Source organism: Dasypus novemcinctus, chromosome 19, assembly GCF_030445035.2.
Source record: "Dasypus novemcinctus isolate mDasNov1 chromosome 19, mDasNov1.1.hap2, whole genome shotgun sequence".
NCBI classification, from domain to species: domain Eukaryota; kingdom Metazoa; phylum Chordata; class Mammalia; order Cingulata; family Dasypodidae; genus Dasypus; species Dasypus novemcinctus.
Genome location: NC_080691.1, coordinates 49023170 through 49039659, shown reverse-complemented (window position 1 = coordinate 49039659; position 16490 = coordinate 49023170). Strand labels below are relative to the sequence as shown.

General features: G+C 42.0%; 1 protein-coding gene across 2 annotated transcripts in view; it reads left to right on the top strand.

The window, feature by feature from the left end:
• The window catches only part of PI4KA (phosphatidylinositol 4-kinase alpha), a 147499-nt gene that overhangs the window by 779 nt on the left and 130230 nt on the right, over positions 1–16490 (top strand). The window lies entirely within an intron of this gene.

Sequence of the window (16490 nt, the reverse complement as noted above, 5' to 3'; positions counted from 1 at the left end):
AACCGTCTGTCAGTGGACAGAGAATTGAACTCGAGATTGCTTCAGAGGAGAAAGCAGTACTCGTGCCAGAGGAATTCTATACCTTGGCAGGTGAAAGACAATTCAAAGATGTGCCTTTGGATGGTGGAAAGAACACAGATTACCTTGGTTTGGTCCCTGCTCTGTCACTTACTGTGGTGTCTGTCCAGGGGCAAGTAGTGACTCTTTCTTTATTTGTAAAATAAGGTGTTTCTTGAGGATTAAATGAATTCAAGCTCAGTTTGCCTTCTTCAGCCTTCTTCACTAGTTGCAGGAACATTGCTAGCTTTGTATCTTGTGGTAACTTCTTCAATTGTTTAGGTTCCAATATATTTGACAAGTAATTAACATGGTCTTTAAGTCTATAGCTCCTAATACTGTTTCTTATTTTGGGAGTCACTTTAGTCTTATGAGTAATTTTCACAAGTCACCTCTGTGCAGAACAGTTAACATAGCAGGCCTGAGGCTCCTGTCTTTTAGAAGGGCCTGCTTACAAGGCTGGCCCCTGGATGGTGTCTGGAAACTTGGCACTTGAAATGTGCCCTCTATACCCTAACTGATCAGGTTAGTTCACTGTGACTAGAGCAGGGGTTCTTAACAAGGGGTCCATGAGCTTGAATTGAAATTCAAAAAAACATTCTTGTGGGCACATGTTGGTGTGGGTGTGATGTATTTATTAATACACAGTATAGTGCGGATTTAGTAAGGGGTCCGTGGTTTTCACCTGGCTGACACAGGGGTCCATGGAACAAAAAGGTTAAGAACCCCTGGCCTAGGCTGTTTGTACAGGCATTTGGTTTATGCTGAATACCTGCTTTTCTTCTAGGGTTTGGAGTTTTGAGAGTGCAGAGGGTGCCTATATGACCACGACTAATACAAACCCTGGGCTCTGGGAGCAGATGTAGCCCAGTGGTTGAGCACTTGCTTCCCATATTCAAGGCCCTGGTTTCAATCCACGTACCTCCTAAAAAAAGAAAACGAACAAACAAAAACACCCAGAGTTCTGAGTCTCTAATGGGCTTCCCTGGACAGAAACATTGTTCTCATTACCATATATTTTTTTGCCATGCAGAGTATGTTCTGTATGACCCCTCACGGGAAGGAGAGAACATAAGGAAGCCTATGCATGGATTTCTCTAGACTGGGTCTACGTCTTTTTCTCTTGCTGATATTCTTACACTCTAATACACTTTAGCCATGAGTACAATTCTTTATACATGTAGGTGGTCTTGGGGCCCTGAAACAACTTCTTTTTTAGGGGAGGTTTCTGTAGGTGCCTTGTCCTATCAAATTTATGTGAATTCTTATACTCATCTAGAATCTTCAGACTTGATTATGCTATGGATTATTGTTACTATTTGATCCTATAATCTGCTTACTTCATTCCCCTATTTTAAAACAATTGACAAGAAGCCCTTAACATTCCTAAGGAATAGATTCTTGAAGGTCATAAGCTTGGAGGAATTTATGAGTACCTATCTGGGATAATAAAGACAGAGATATAAGGGGGAGATGAGTGTTGAGAAATCAATCTCTCTTGCTCTTGTTTCTTTTTTTTCTCTCCCTTTTCTATTCAGAGAATGGGCAGAGGACTGAATGGGCCTTGGTCCTGATAGGTTTGGCCTGGGGAATGTTAAGCTTTCAATCAAACCCAGTGTCTTGAGTCAGACATTGGTAACTCAGGTGGCCCCAACATGCTTTTAGTAGTGCTTGAGGCACATTAATGACATAACCTTTGTTATTGATATCTCTCTTCATGCCACAGATGTATTTACTTACTCCACTCGCCCTCTGTAAGCCCAGGCTATGGAGCCAGTTTATCCCTAGTGAGTGGATTTGACTTTTTTGTTAATTTCTTAATTCACTATTGACTTTTTTTTTGTTAATTAATGGACTCTTTCATTCAGAAAACATTTATTGAGCACTTGTTGTGTATCTGCATGTCCTAGGCCCAGGTGCATAAAAAATAGTTATAATTTTTTTTGCGCAGGTGACCAGCAACAAGTCAGACTTGCTGCAAGGCCCCCTCTACTCTTGTACCCCAAGTCTGGTGATCAGACTCCTGCCATGTTCAGGAGATCCAAACCCAAGATCCTTGGGTACCTGTGCTCTAATCCATGTCTGCACTTAGACCTTTTCTTGCTAGGTTACCCTTAAAATTGGAGTTGCACCCCTGAGCCCTACCCTCAGATTAGAGGTTTGATACCCTCTGTGAAGTCTTTGACTACGTTCCACTTAGTCCTCAGCCCTCTGCCTCTGGGAGAAAGATAGGAGGAAAACAGACAAGAAGACAGAGAATTTTCAACACTGGGTCTCCACATATGGTCTGCCTTCAGATTCCCTCTCCGTGATTTCTATCTGCCTGCTAGTCCTTGCTCTACTTTCCAGGTTCTCACCTGTCTTCATAGTGTTATTGAACCCCTACCGAACATCCTCTCAACTCTGCCTATTTATACTCTCCCTGTCTTCAGGGAATCAGGTGATCTGTTCCTGCCTCTCCTCTGTTGGCCTGTGCCAATGGAGCCCCCGACCCTGTGCCATTCAGAGTCTTGGGCAAACTAGGCAGCATTCCTTATCCTTTCCAGTCTTCTCCCACTCTCAGGCTGTGGCCAAGGTCCTTTCCCCATGTCCTAAAATATCCTCTCCCTTTTCTTCAGTTAGAATACCCAGAATACTAACTATTGTTCTTATGTTTAAACGGTACTGTGGCATTAGGGATAGGCTGAATCTCGCTGGACGGCGTGTATGCTCCAGAAGATGAGTTTAACTCTAATCTATAATTGGAGGAATGTGTGGGTAGGTGCTTAAGGCAGTGGCTTCCTGGGGTTCATGGTTTTCCTGTCTGTTCTTTAGAGTGGTCTGCCCTGGAGTAAGTGATGGTACTGGAATTTTCTCAGCATCATGAAGCTGAGCTTTTCCTCTCCTCTCTCCTTTTGCCTTAAGGGGCCATGTGAAAAAGAGCTACCCATGGTGAAAGGAGAGAGAGAACTTGGCAGAGGGTGTTTATGTTGTTAGAGCCATTATTATTAAATCAATATTTTAATATTTTAAGACTATTGGAAGAAGAAAAACTTTTTTGCTCGTAATCCTGCCACATAAACCCATTCACACCTTAATTTCTTGGTGCTCTTTTTTAGTTAATCCTATATAGCTACATTCATGGTGTTTCTAGTTTTATTGCCTGTTTTAAAAATAGTCCGTATTTATTATTTCAATGGCTGCAGGTTTTTTTTAAATTGACCTGTCATAATTTGCTTAAGCATTTCTCTATTTAGAGTCTAGTTTTCTTTTTCTGTAAAATGGGTTTCCCAAAAGCACCTTCGTGCATCTGCTTTTTTGTCTTCTGAATTATTTGCTCGAACTAAACTGTAGATGGGTCTTGATGTTTACTGTCCGACTATTATCAAAGAATTGTACTTAGTTACGATAACATCAGCAATACATCTTTGTGTATATTTATCTATAGCTTCACCAGGGTTGGATTTTATTTTATTTTTCCTGCCAACTCAGCACAAAAAGATACCTTACTCTTTTGATAGTAAGATACCAATATCTAACCATGGTTGATGGTGTTATAAACTAAACAAACAAAAACCATGTGTTAAAAGCACTAGAATCATGTGAAATTGCTGTTTTTTTTTCTGCTGTGTGGAAACTTATAGTACTTTCTTTTTACTTATATTCCTGTTGCTTGAATACTGAGTCCTAGATGTGCCTGTTCTAGGTAGCTCTTTTTTGATAGTTGGATCTGCTAGGTGTGGCAGTGATAGTTATGAGGGTAGCCAGTGTCCATTCAGAAAGGAGCCTGTGACTGACTCTGACTTCACAGAAGAAATTCTCTGGGAAGATATTCAGCTGTTTTGCACTTTTCTGGGTTGGGGTGGGAGGAGCAGATACTTTTTTCTTTAGTCCCCAAACCTGTTTGGGGACAGGTATGTAAAAAATGTAATGTAAGATGGAAACATGGAAAATGCTCTAAGAAAGTTGTGGGCACCTGATGGAAGGTTACTTTCAGTTGGGAGTTTAAATAGGGAAGCTTGGGAATGGTGACTGTGGGCATTTGTAAATGCTGAGGGGTTGGTGAGGGAATATCCTTTCATGTCTGTTGAGAGAACAGAGAGTAAAGGACAGGAAGAGAATGAAGAACAGCAGGTAAAATAGATTGGCAGAAATGGTATGTTTAAAGGGAAGCTGGAAAGAATCCCCCCAAGTACAAGGGCAGTGACTGGTGAAGGAGAATATACCATTGGTGGGCCCTTGATATTGATGATTGTACTTATGAACCTTTTCTTTTGAAATTGAAACTTAGTCTAGCATTATAGGTTGCCTAAGAGTTACCTCCTGAGAGCCTCCGTGTTGTTCAAATGTGGCCTCTAAGCCAACCTCAGCATATAAATGCATTACCTTCCCTCCAGATTGGGACTTAACTTCTGGGAATGAGTCTCCCTGGCACTGAGGGATTACTACCAAGCACCAACTAGCAATGCCCCTGGAAAAAGACCTTGACCAAAAGAGGGAAAGGATAAAGACAAATGAATTTATGTGGCTAAGAGACTTCAAAGTGAGTTGGGAGGTCATTCCAGAGGTTATGCTTATGCATGTCTCAGCAGGATCCCATTGACTGCCACATTAAATATTGCTTCAAATAGCTGGGCTCCCCAGGGCTCTGGAGACATCCAGACTCTGTAGGCAGGGCTTACAGCTCAGGAGTTTGGCACCCTGCCAGTGGGCCCTTCTTTGGAACTTACGCTTCCCAGTGTGACAGAGTTGGACTCAGTTGTGGTTTCTCTGCACATGACTCTTCTGCCCCTTCTATCTGAACCTATAGTTAGTACTAGAGTTGATAGGTTTATGTCCAAGAGACTTAAATCTTTGGGATTTCCATGTGCCAGTTAGGCCCTGAATCTCAACAGAGCTGTAATACCTCTCCAGTTCATTGGACTCACCCAGGACAACTAAGAAGGAAATGATGATGGCCAACAACCATCCCAAGGAACAGAGAGAGTCTCCAATTGCAAACAAGATAGTCCCATCCATCTGCCTCATGGGATCCAAGCCCCTCTCAATTAGAGGCAGAGTGGACATCACCATCTCAGAATCCTCAGGATTGGAGAATAAATGATGGACTATTCTACTATAGACTTATTGTTATTCTAGAATGGAAGAAGTTTTTTCATTAATGTGGAGGCAGTGGCCACTGGAGATTCTGAGGGGAGGGTTGAGGGAAAAATAGGTGGAATATGGGGACATTTTTGGGACATTGGAATTGTCCTGAATGATGTTGCAATGACAGATACAGACCATTATATGTCTTGTCATAACTTAAAAAATTATGTGGGAAAGAGTTTAAACTATAAACTATAATCTAAACTTACTGGCAGTGCTCCAATATGTGTTCATCAATTGTGACAAATGCACCATACTAATAAAGGGTATCGTTACTGTGGGAAAGTGTAGGAGGGGTAGGGAGTGGGCCATATGAGAAGACCATACATTTTTTATGTGAAATTTATGTAATCTAAGTATCTTTAAAAACAAAAAGTATTTTTAAAAAATAAAGGGAAGCTGGAGATGAAATGGAAAAGGCAGTGGGCAGCCTCATAATACTGAGTCTTAGGTGCTGAGTTTGGATTTAATTGATGATGCAGGGGAGGAGTCCTTGAATGTTTTTGGGCCTAGGAGTGATAGGTCCCCACCAGACTTTAGGAAGATTACTCTGACTATATTATTTATATTGATATCCTTAGTGGTTTCAGAATTGATGTGTTGTTAGCTGTTTGGGAAACCAGAGAGCAGGGCTGGATCATTTCTGACTTCTTACTGCAGTCTCTTTTCTGTTCTGTTTGCAGTTTGCAGCCAGTGATGAGATTGCCTCTAATCCCTGCCATCAGCAGCTATTCCCATCGTTTGTTTTAATTGCTGAAATTTATTCATTTTCCTAATTGCTTATTTATCTACTACTCATTTTTAAAATTTCCTTCTCTGTTTAGGTTGGCATTTTTGAGGAATGCTTGGCATTTGGTGGACATTGTCAAGCTAGCTAGAGCACTATTCTCATTTGTGTGGTAAACTGGCAGATAAAATGCAGGGTTGAGGCAAAATCCTCTGGTCTTTCTTGCTTTTATTCCTTGAGGTTTTTTTAATCTCTGTATTTTATTTCTAATTCTGTTGTGGTCGGACAACATACTCTGATTTCAACCTTTTAAAATGTATCGAGGCTTGTTTTGTGACTCAGCATATGAAAGGTATATCTTCATGAATGTGCCAAGTGTACTTGAAAACAATGTGTATTCTACTTTTGTCTGGTGAAGTTTCATATCAGTACGATCAGGTTGGTTTCAGATTTTGTGTCTTTACTGGTGTTCTGTCTACTAATTCTGTCAATTATTTAGAGAGGAGTGTTGAAGTCTCCAACCATAAGTATAGAGTTGTTCGTTTCTCCTTTGAGTTCTGTCAGTTTTTGCTTTATTTATTTTGAAGCTTGACTTTTGGATGCAAACCCATTTACAATTGTTATGTCTCTATGAAAATTTTTTTCCTTATTCCAAGTAATACTTCTTGTTCTGAAATCTACATTGATACTAACTCCAGCTTTCTTACGTTTAGTGTTTGCTTGGTATAACTTTTCCCATCTGTATATATTTTAACCTGTGTCTTCACATTTAAAGTGATTTTCTTATAGACAGTGTGGCAGTTTGAGATTACTCATGAATTCTGAAAAGAGAGATTGTAAACTAATCTATTCCTCTGGGTATGATACACTTTGATTGTATTAAATTCAGCTGAGATGTCTTTGATTAAATTATGTTAGGTTTAGGGTTTCGATTCCACTACATCATTAGGGCAACTCAGAGTTCAGTCCCTGCCCCCCTGGCAGGCTATATAAACAGATGCTCAGTCAGGAACACAGAAGCAGATACTGAGAATAGAGGAAGGGAGCTCCATAGACACAGAAAAGGATGAGCCATTTACCTGATATCCAGCTGACCTTGTGAAGAGAATAGAGAGCACTTGAGCAGGGAGAGATGAGCCCTGTGTCAGCCTACACCAAGATTGGAAGAACCTGGACCCATGGAACAATAAGAGGGAAGAGGTAGGCTGAACCCCACAGATGTAACCTTCCATCTTGCTTCAACACATGGCAGCAGAGTTTGGTAAGGAAGTAACCTTGCGTTGGATTCTTTAGGGCCTTAAAACAGTAAACTTCTGGGAAACGGACTTTGGCCCAGTGGTTAGGGCGTCCGTCTACCATATGGGAGGTCCGCGGTTCAAACCCCGGACCTCCTTGACCCGTGTGGAGCTGGCCATGCGCAGCGCTGATGCGCGCAAGGAGTGCCGTGCCACGCAAGGGTGTCCCCCGCGTGGGGTAGCCCCACGCGCAAGGAGTGCGCCCGTGAGGAGAGCCGCCCAGCGTGAAAAGAAAGAGCAGCCTGCCCAGGAATGGCGCCGCCCACACTTCCCGTGCCGCTGACGACAACAGAAGCGGACAAAGAAACAAGACGCAGCAAATAGACACCAAGAACAGACAACCAGGGGAGGGGGGGAATTAAATAAATAAATAAGTCTTTAAAAAAAAAAAAAAAAACAGTAAACTTCTATCCTAAATAAATACCCTTTGTAAAAACCAACCGATTTCTGGTACTTTCATCAGTACCCCTTTGGATGACTAATACGGACAGCAAATTGTCTTCTTTTTTTGTCTAATTTGAAAGCTTTCAGCCTTTTCGACTATTTACATTTATTGTAATTATTTCTGTGGTTGGATTGAAGTCTACCATTTCAACATTTTTTTTGTCCCATCTGTTGTCTGTTTCCTTTTCCTTCCTTTCCTGCCCTCTTTTTTTTTTTTCAGTATTCTATTTTATCTCTACTATTGTTTAGTAGTATTCCCTTTTTTTTAAAGTGGTTGTCTAGGATTGAAATATGCATCTTTAATTTATCACTGTCTGCCTTCAAATAGCATTATTTCACTTCACTTACAATGTAATAACATTACAACTTTTTTTTTCTTTTTCTTTTTTTTTTTACATTACAACTTTTTACTTCCATTTCTACCCCATCCTTTGTGCTATTGTTATCATAGATTTTACTTTTATGTGTTCTAAATACCACAATGCAATGTTTTAAGTTTTTACATTAAATAATTATCTTTCAGAGATTAAAAATATAAAAAACACTTATTCATATCTTTACATTTTTCAGTTCTCTTTAATCCTTTATGTAGATTTGAATTTATATCTGATATCATTTAGCATTTCTTATAGAACAGGTCTGCTAGAATGATGCATTCTCTCCCCTTTCGTTTATCTGAAAAAGGTTTTTGCTCTTTATTTTTGTTGAATATAGAATTCTAGGTTAAATGCTTTTATTTTAGCATTTAAAGGTTGTCATTTCATTATCTTCCAGACTCACATGTTATTTGTATAACATGGTTTCTCACTAGAAAGAAGACTAGTCAGTTTTTTCCATGGTTTTGCTTTGTTTTGTTTTGGTGTCTACTGTGCTTTTTTCCCTCTGGATGTTTTTAGAGTTTTTTTATCATTGATTTTCAGAAATTTGATTATGATATGTGTTGGTGTGGTTTTCTTTCTTTTCTTTTCTTTTTTAAAGATTTCTTTCTTTCTCCTCCTGCCCCACATTGTTTTGTGCTTGCTCCCTACTCTCTGTGTCTATTTGCTGTGTGTTCTTCTGTGTCTGCTTGTGTTCTCTTTTAGACAGGACCGGGAATCAATCCTGGAACTTGCAGAGTGGGAGAGAGACACTCAGTCTCTTGTACCACCTCAGCTCCCTGGTCTGCTGCATTGTTTATTGTCTCTCCTCTGTGTCTCTTTTTGTGGTGTCACTTTGCTGTACCAGCACTCTGCACAGGCCAGCATGCCGGGCAGGCCACCTCACTGCTCAGGCCAGCTCCCCACGTGGGCTAGCTTGCCTTTACCAGAAGGCCCCAGGAATCGAACCCGGGACCTCCCATATGGTAGACAGGAGTCCAGTCTCTTGAGCTACATCTGCTTCCCTTGTTTTCTTTCTGTTTGTTCTATATGAAGTTCATTAAACTTTTCAGTTCTATGGCCTTATAGGTTTATGAAATTCAGAAACATTTCCAGCTTTATTCCTTCAAATATTTTTTTCTGTTCCCCCTCCTTTTTTGCATTTCATGTTAGACCATTTGGTATTGTCCTACATATTGCTATGTCTCTGGTCATTTTTTTTCCCCTCTTTTTTTCTCTCTGTGTTTCATTTAGACTAGTTTCAATTGCTGTGACTTCAAATTCTCCAGTTTTCTGTTAATCCCAGGTAGTAAACTTTTAATATAAAATTGCATTTTTCATTTCCGCAAATTCTAGTTGATTATATTTTATATTCATGTTTTTCATTAAATTTTTGAACACAATTATATTGACTGTTATAGTGTTCTTATCTCCTAATTTCATCATCTCTCATTTCAGGGTTCCTTTCTTTTTCAGAGGGTCCCCAAGACCACCCACACATTCAGTGATTTGCTAGAAGAACTTAGGGGTCTTAGCATATAATTGTACTCATGGCTAAATTTTATTACAGTGAAAGGATACAATAGGTGTATTAGGTTCTCTAGGGAAACAGAACTGACAGGCGGTATCTCTAAATAGTATGAGATTTTACAAAAATGTTTCATGTGATCTTGAGTCCAAATTCCATAGGGCAGGCTGCAAATCAGGGGCTCCAATGAATGTCCTTGATGAGTTCTCCAGCAGACACTGTCTGTCTGAAGTAAACATAGGAATTCACTCTCTGAATGCTGAAATCACTTCCCTTTTTAAGGCCTTCAACTAACTGGATGAGATGTCACTCATTGCTAAGGCCATCTCCTCAGTAAATGATAGATAAAACCAGCCATCTATGTAATCAGCTCACTGATGATTAAAGTCCATGAAATGCCCTTGTATTACAGTTAGCCCAGTGCTTGCTTGAGCAAACAACTGGGCACCATTACCTAGCCAAGTTGACATAATAACCTAACCATCACAGTCCACCCCTTGTCAACTTGGCAGCCACACACGTCCCTTTAAACCATACTTAGTCTTTAAATAAAAACAATTACATGTGTGTATTTGTGTATATATATATATTTTTACCTGACAATATTCAGCTGTCCTGTGTACAACTGGAAATGCACTAAATCCCTCCAGAATTGGGTGCAAGTCCTTGGGTAATATTCTCTCTTAAACTTGACATCCTTAAATACTACAACATGAAATTAATACAGCTTATGTCATATGTTAAGGGGAAAGGAAAGTGAAGAAAAAGATTGTTTTATGTACATATACAAACATAAAACAAGGAAGACATATTCATAACCATTATAGTCCTTGTTTCTGTAATTGGCCATGTGGTCAAAGTTTGTATTTATCACTACCTTCTTCCATTACCCATTCCATGTTCCCTTTACCCTCAGCAAGCACCTCAGCTGGTTGTGGTTCTTTGCCTGGTGGGGTAAGCCAGACTTCCATTCCTGAAGATTCTGGGCCATTGTTAGTCCTGCCTGGATTGGGTTGTTGCAGTTTTCTACTGTAATCATAGGTCATGGTAGTAGTAAGAGATGCCCTAGGGGATGTCCTGTATTGCCGGCAAACTCTTCTTTACCTCCATTGTGTAGGTGCAGTCCTATTTCCCCTTAATAGTCAAAATCAGTCACCCTAGCCAGTACAGTAATTCCCTTCTTTGTCTGTTGATTCAGAAGCACAAGAAGCCCAAAATGTCCAGGTGGCAGTCTTAACTTTCAGTTCGATGAAACTGTTGTGTTCCTTGGTGGAAGCACTTCTGCTTTTGGAATTAGGACCTGTAGACCAGCAGAGCTTAAGTTTGCAGGGACAGGAAGCGAAAATTTTTCTAGTGGATCACTAGGGGTAATAATGAGTGGTGCTACTACCATTTCTACCTCTTCATTTCTGGACCCATGAATCCTGACTATGGGAGAAACAGCACCATAGAGTGGACGCTGATTTAGAGCATACACAGCCTCCTGGAGAACACTGCTCTATCCCTACAAGGTATTGCTACCAAGTCAGCACTGTGACTGAGTCTTTAAAAGGCCATTCCAGGGAAGTGCATGTGGTTTAGGCAACTGAGCTCCTGCCTACCACATGGAAGGTCACTGATTTGGATCCCAAACCTCCTAAAGAAGACAGTGAGCTGGCATAATGGGCAGTTGTGGCAAGCTGACAAGAGACACAAGAAGAAAAAATGTAATGAGAGAAATAACAAAAACAGGGAGCAGAGGTTCCCATTGCCTCCTAAAGAAGACAGCAAGCTGATGTGATGGGCAGGCACGGTGAACTGACACAACAAGAGACATGGGGAGACAAAACAGAATGAGAGATACAACAAAACAGGGAGTGGAGGTGGCTCAAGCGATTAGGCACCACCCTCACGCATCAGAGGTTCCAGGTTCGGCTCCTGGTGCCTTCTAAAGAAACAAGGCAAACAGCAAGTGAAAACAGCAAGGGAGTAGAGAGAAGTAAATAAAATAAATCTGAAAAAAAAAAGGCCATTTCCTGTTCTGTCAATCCACCTGCTTCAGGATGATGAGGAACATGGTAAGAGCAGTGAATTCCATGACCATGTGCCCATTCCCACATATCATTTGCTATAAAGTGGGTTCCTTGATCAGAAGCAAAGCTGTGTGGAATACCATAGCAGTGGATAAGACATTTGGTAAGTTTACGGGTGGTAGTTTTGGAAGAAGCACTACATGCAGGAAAGGCAAACATATCCAGAGTATGGGTCTATTCCAGTTAGAACAGATCCCTGCCCCTTTCATGACAGAAGTGGTCCAATGTAATCAGTCTGCCACCAGGTAGCAGACTGATCACCTGGGAGAATGGTGCCATATTGGGCTGAGTGTGGGTCTCTATTGATGTAGCAGACTGGGCACTGAGCAGTGGCTGTAGCCAAGTCATCCTTGGTTAGGAGAAGCCCACTTTGCTGAGCCCTTGTATAACCCCCATCCCTACCCCCATGGCCACTTTGTTCATGAGCCCATTGGGCAATGATGGAGTGGCTAGGGAAAGAGACTGGGTGCTAGCCATGGAGCAGGTCATCTTATTCACTTTTGATTATTAAAATCTTCCTCTTTTAAAGTTACCTTCTAGTGAGCATTCATGAAGTCCACAAATATCTTCATGGTTTTTTTTCCATTCAGGTCTATCCACACACCTCTTCCCCAGATCGCTTTGTCACCATTTTCCAGTCATATTCCTTCCAAGTCTCTGACCATCCAGCCAAACCATTGGCAATACCCCATGAATTAGTGTATAAACACACTCTGGCCATTTTTCCTTCCAAGCAGAATGAACAGCCAGGCACACTGCTTGAAGTTCTGCCCACTGGGAGGATTTGCCCTTACCACTGTCCTTCAAGTCCATCCCAGAAAGGGGCTGCAGTGCTATAGCTGTCCACTTTTGGGTGGTACCTGCATATTGTGCAGAACTGTCTGTAAACCAGACCTAAGTTTTCTCTTTTTCAGTCAACTGATTGTAAGGAACTCTCCAAGAGACCATAGGTGTGGGCTGGAAAAGAGAAGGTAATGTGGCAGGAGTCGTGGCCATGGTGGCCATGGGTATGTGGGCCACTTCCTCATGTAATACTTGTGCCTTCAGGACCTACTCAAGCCCTATCTCACATATACCATGTCTGCTTTATGATGGAGTGCTGCTGTACACGCCCAACTTTATGGTTTGGTGGGTCAGGCAATACTCAGCTCATGATAGGCAAATCAGGTGTCGTGGTAACTTAGTGACCTGTGGTTAAGTGTTCAGTTCCTACTAAGAGGAACATAGTTATCTGCAGAGGATGGGAGGGCTTTGCTCCAAATTCCTAAGGGTCTGTGTTGTGATTCTTCTGTAGAGGCCTGCCAGAGGCTCCAGATGGAATCTCTTTGCCACTAACACTTCCAGCACCACTACATCAGCTGGATTATATGGTCCAAGTGGCAGTGCAGCTTGCACAGCAGACTGAACCTGCCGCAGAGCCTCCTCTTGTTCTGGTTCCCATTCAAAACTGCAGCTTTTCTGGTCACTCAGCAAATGGGCCAGAGTAGCATATCCAAATGAGGCATATGTTGTCTCTGAAATTTGAAGAGACCACATAAGTGTTGTATCTTTTTTTTTTTTGTCTTAAGTTCTAGAGTAAGTGCTACTTCTTGCTGACAGGTCCAATTAGCTGTGTATTAGACAGCCAAAGGGGTACTGATGCAAAATACCAGAAATTGGTTGGTTTTTATAAAGGGTATTTATTCGGGGTAGGAGCTTACAGATACCAGGCCATAAAGCATAAGTTACTTTCCTCACCAAAGTCTATTTGGAGCAAGATGGCTGCCTACGTCTGTGAGGGTTCAGACTTTCTGGGTTCCTGGGGCTTGCTTTTCTCTGGGTTCAAGGTTCCTTTCTTCCTGGGGCTGGCTTCTCTTTCCTCTGTGTGCTGACTTCCTGGGGCTCCAGCTTAAGTCTTCAGCATCAAACTCCAACATCAGAACTCCAATATCAGAAACCCCAACATCAGAAAACCCTCGACTCTGTTCTATGCCATGCTTTTATGGCCCTAATCATAACTCAGTCATGTCCAGGTACAGATCAAATTACAAACATAATCCAATATTTCTTTTTGGAATTCGTCGGTAATATTCAACTTGTACAGCATGATATCATCAATTTAATGTCTTATGGGAAGGAGTGACGATCAAGGTCCCTGTGGACAATATTATGATATAGGGCTAGAGAGCTGATATACTTTTGAGGCAGGGCAGTAAAGGTATATTGCTGGCTTGCTAGCTAAAAGCAGACTATTTCTGATGGTCCTACTAACAGCATTGAGAACAAAGCATTTGCTAGATCAGTAGCTGCATAGCAGGTACCAGGGGATGTGCTGATTTGCTCAAGGAATGATACCACATCTGAAACAGCAGCTGCAATTGGAGTCACCACCTGGTTAAGTTTATGATAATCTACTGTCATCCTCCAAAATCCATCTGTTTTCTGCACAGGCCAAATAGGACAGTTGAATGGGAATGCGGAGGGAATCCTTCAAATCCTTGATGGTAGCACTGATCTCTAAAGTCCCTCCAGGAATCTGGTATTGCCTTTTTTTTTTTTTTTTTTTTTGTATGGGGGATTGAACTCAGGACCTCATATGTGGGAAGCAGATGCTTAACCAATGAACTACACCTGCTCCCCAATGAGAGTTGGTTTTTTCATTTGTTTTCTTTTTAGGAGGTACTGGGGATTGAAGCCAGGACCTTATATGTGGGAAGCAGGTACTTAACCACTTGAGCTACATTGGCTCCCCCCCCTTTTTTTTTTTTCAGTATTGCTTTTTGTATACTATTTTGCTAGGTAGGGGCAGTTTCAGTGGTTTCCACTTGGCCTTTTCTACCATAATAGCCTTCACTCCACAAGTCAGGGATCTAATGTGGGGATTCTGCCGGTTACTGAGTATGTCTATTCCAGATATATATTCTGGAACTGGGGAAAAACCACAGAATGGGTCTGGGGATCCACTAAACCTGCTGTGAAACAGGCCTGAACTGAAAGTCCATCAGTCACCTGACCTCCATAAGCCTCTCCTTTGGCTGGTGGACCACAGTGATGTTTTGGGTCTCCTGGAATTAATGTCACTTCTGAGCTAATGTCTGATAATCCCTGACATTTCTGATCCTCCAGTGTACCATTACCCTGGTAAAAGGTCTCTTTAGGGAAAGCTGGGAGTAAGATTAACAGTAAAAATTTTTAGCAGTGTAACAGGATCCTTCCCCAAGGGAATCTGGCCTTCCCCTCATTCAAGGGGTCTGGATCTGTAAACTGTCTCAAGTCTGGGAATTGATTAAGGGGCCATGACTCTCTCTTTCTGTAATTCAAGTTAGGGTTTTGTTCACTCGACTTAGAACTCTTCGTGCTTATACAGATCAAGTCAGAATTTAGTATACTGCCCATCTATTTTACTTCTAGGGACCCCATGATCTATTAACCAATATCATACATAGGTCTATGTGACTCAGACTCTTGATTTCTGCTTTGAGTCTGCCTTTCATTGTGGTAGCCATGCCCACCTTGTCTTTGGGGATTCAGGGCTATTACTGGACTTCTGCCAACCCATGATCTGATCATCCCCACAGTGGTTAAGGATTCTAGTTCCGTGATAGCAGTTCCCACATAATATCTGACTTAGAGAGAAGAGCAACCACAGAACTTTTCAGGGACAATGGAGTTAGTCTCACAAACGTATTCCTCACAGTCCTGGTAAAAGGTATGTCCTCTGGACATTCCTGTAGTGGATGAACAGGTTTTAATGGTGAATCCATTCTAGCATTCCAATCTCTAAGCCTTTGAATTCCTTATCTACGGTATACCAGGGTAAATCGGGCGCCTCAACTTCAAGCAGTGTAGGTCATCTTTTGGTCCATGTTTCAGGTTGCCACTTGAACAAACTGTTAGAGCCCTTCTATCCCCTTGAGCTACAACATTGAATCCAGAATCTCTGCTTAGTGGGCCCATATCAATACATTCAGCCTGATCTAACTTGGTATTCCTGCCACCATTATCCTATGCCCTTAATATCCTTTCCCACACATACCCTCCTGATTTCTGTCTATATAAATTAGAAAACTTACTCAGTTCTTTTAGCATGTAGTATATTTCCTCATGGGTCACACTTTGTACTTCGCCTTTAGGGTCTTGTGATATTAGTCTAGTTATAGGTCTGGAAGAAAAAAAGGTGGTGGGGGTGAGTTTGGAGAAGATTTAGAAGTGTTTTGCGGGGAAGCAGACTTGGCCCAGTGATTAGGGCGTCCATCTACCACATGGGAGGTCCACGGTTGAAACCCTGGGCCTCCTTAACCGGTGTGCAGCTGGCCCACGCGCAGTGCTGATGCGCACAAGGAGTGCTGTGCCACACAGGGGTGTCCCTGCGTAGGGGAGTCCCACGCGCAAGGAGTGCACCCTGTAAGGAGAGCTGCCCAGCGCGAAAGAAAGTTCAGCCTGCCTAAGAAATGGCACCGCACACACGGAGAGTTAACACAACAAGATGATGCAACAAAAAGAAACACAGATTCCCATGCCGCTGACAACAACAGAAGCGCTTATTACCTCAGGGCATTCCCTTGCAGTTGCAGTGAGACAGGATTAATCTTTTCAGGCTGCGGTTTGATGGCAAACTCTTCAAGACAGGTAGAGGTTGGGTGATGGTTTCTTCAGGGCAGGGAGGAAGTGAGGACTCCTTCGGGCAGGCTGGAGATTGGGCAGTGCAGACTGGAGATTGGGTGGTACTTCCTCAGGGCAGGGAGAAGGTCTGGATTTCTTGGCGCAGGCTGGAGGTTGGGTGATGAAAGCTTGACACTGGGTGGTCTCCTGAGGGCAGACCATTAAAAGTTTATCTGGTAAAGTCTCAGCAGAATTTAGGGTTTCAGTGTCCCCACTGATATCATCATCAACCCATATGTCTCC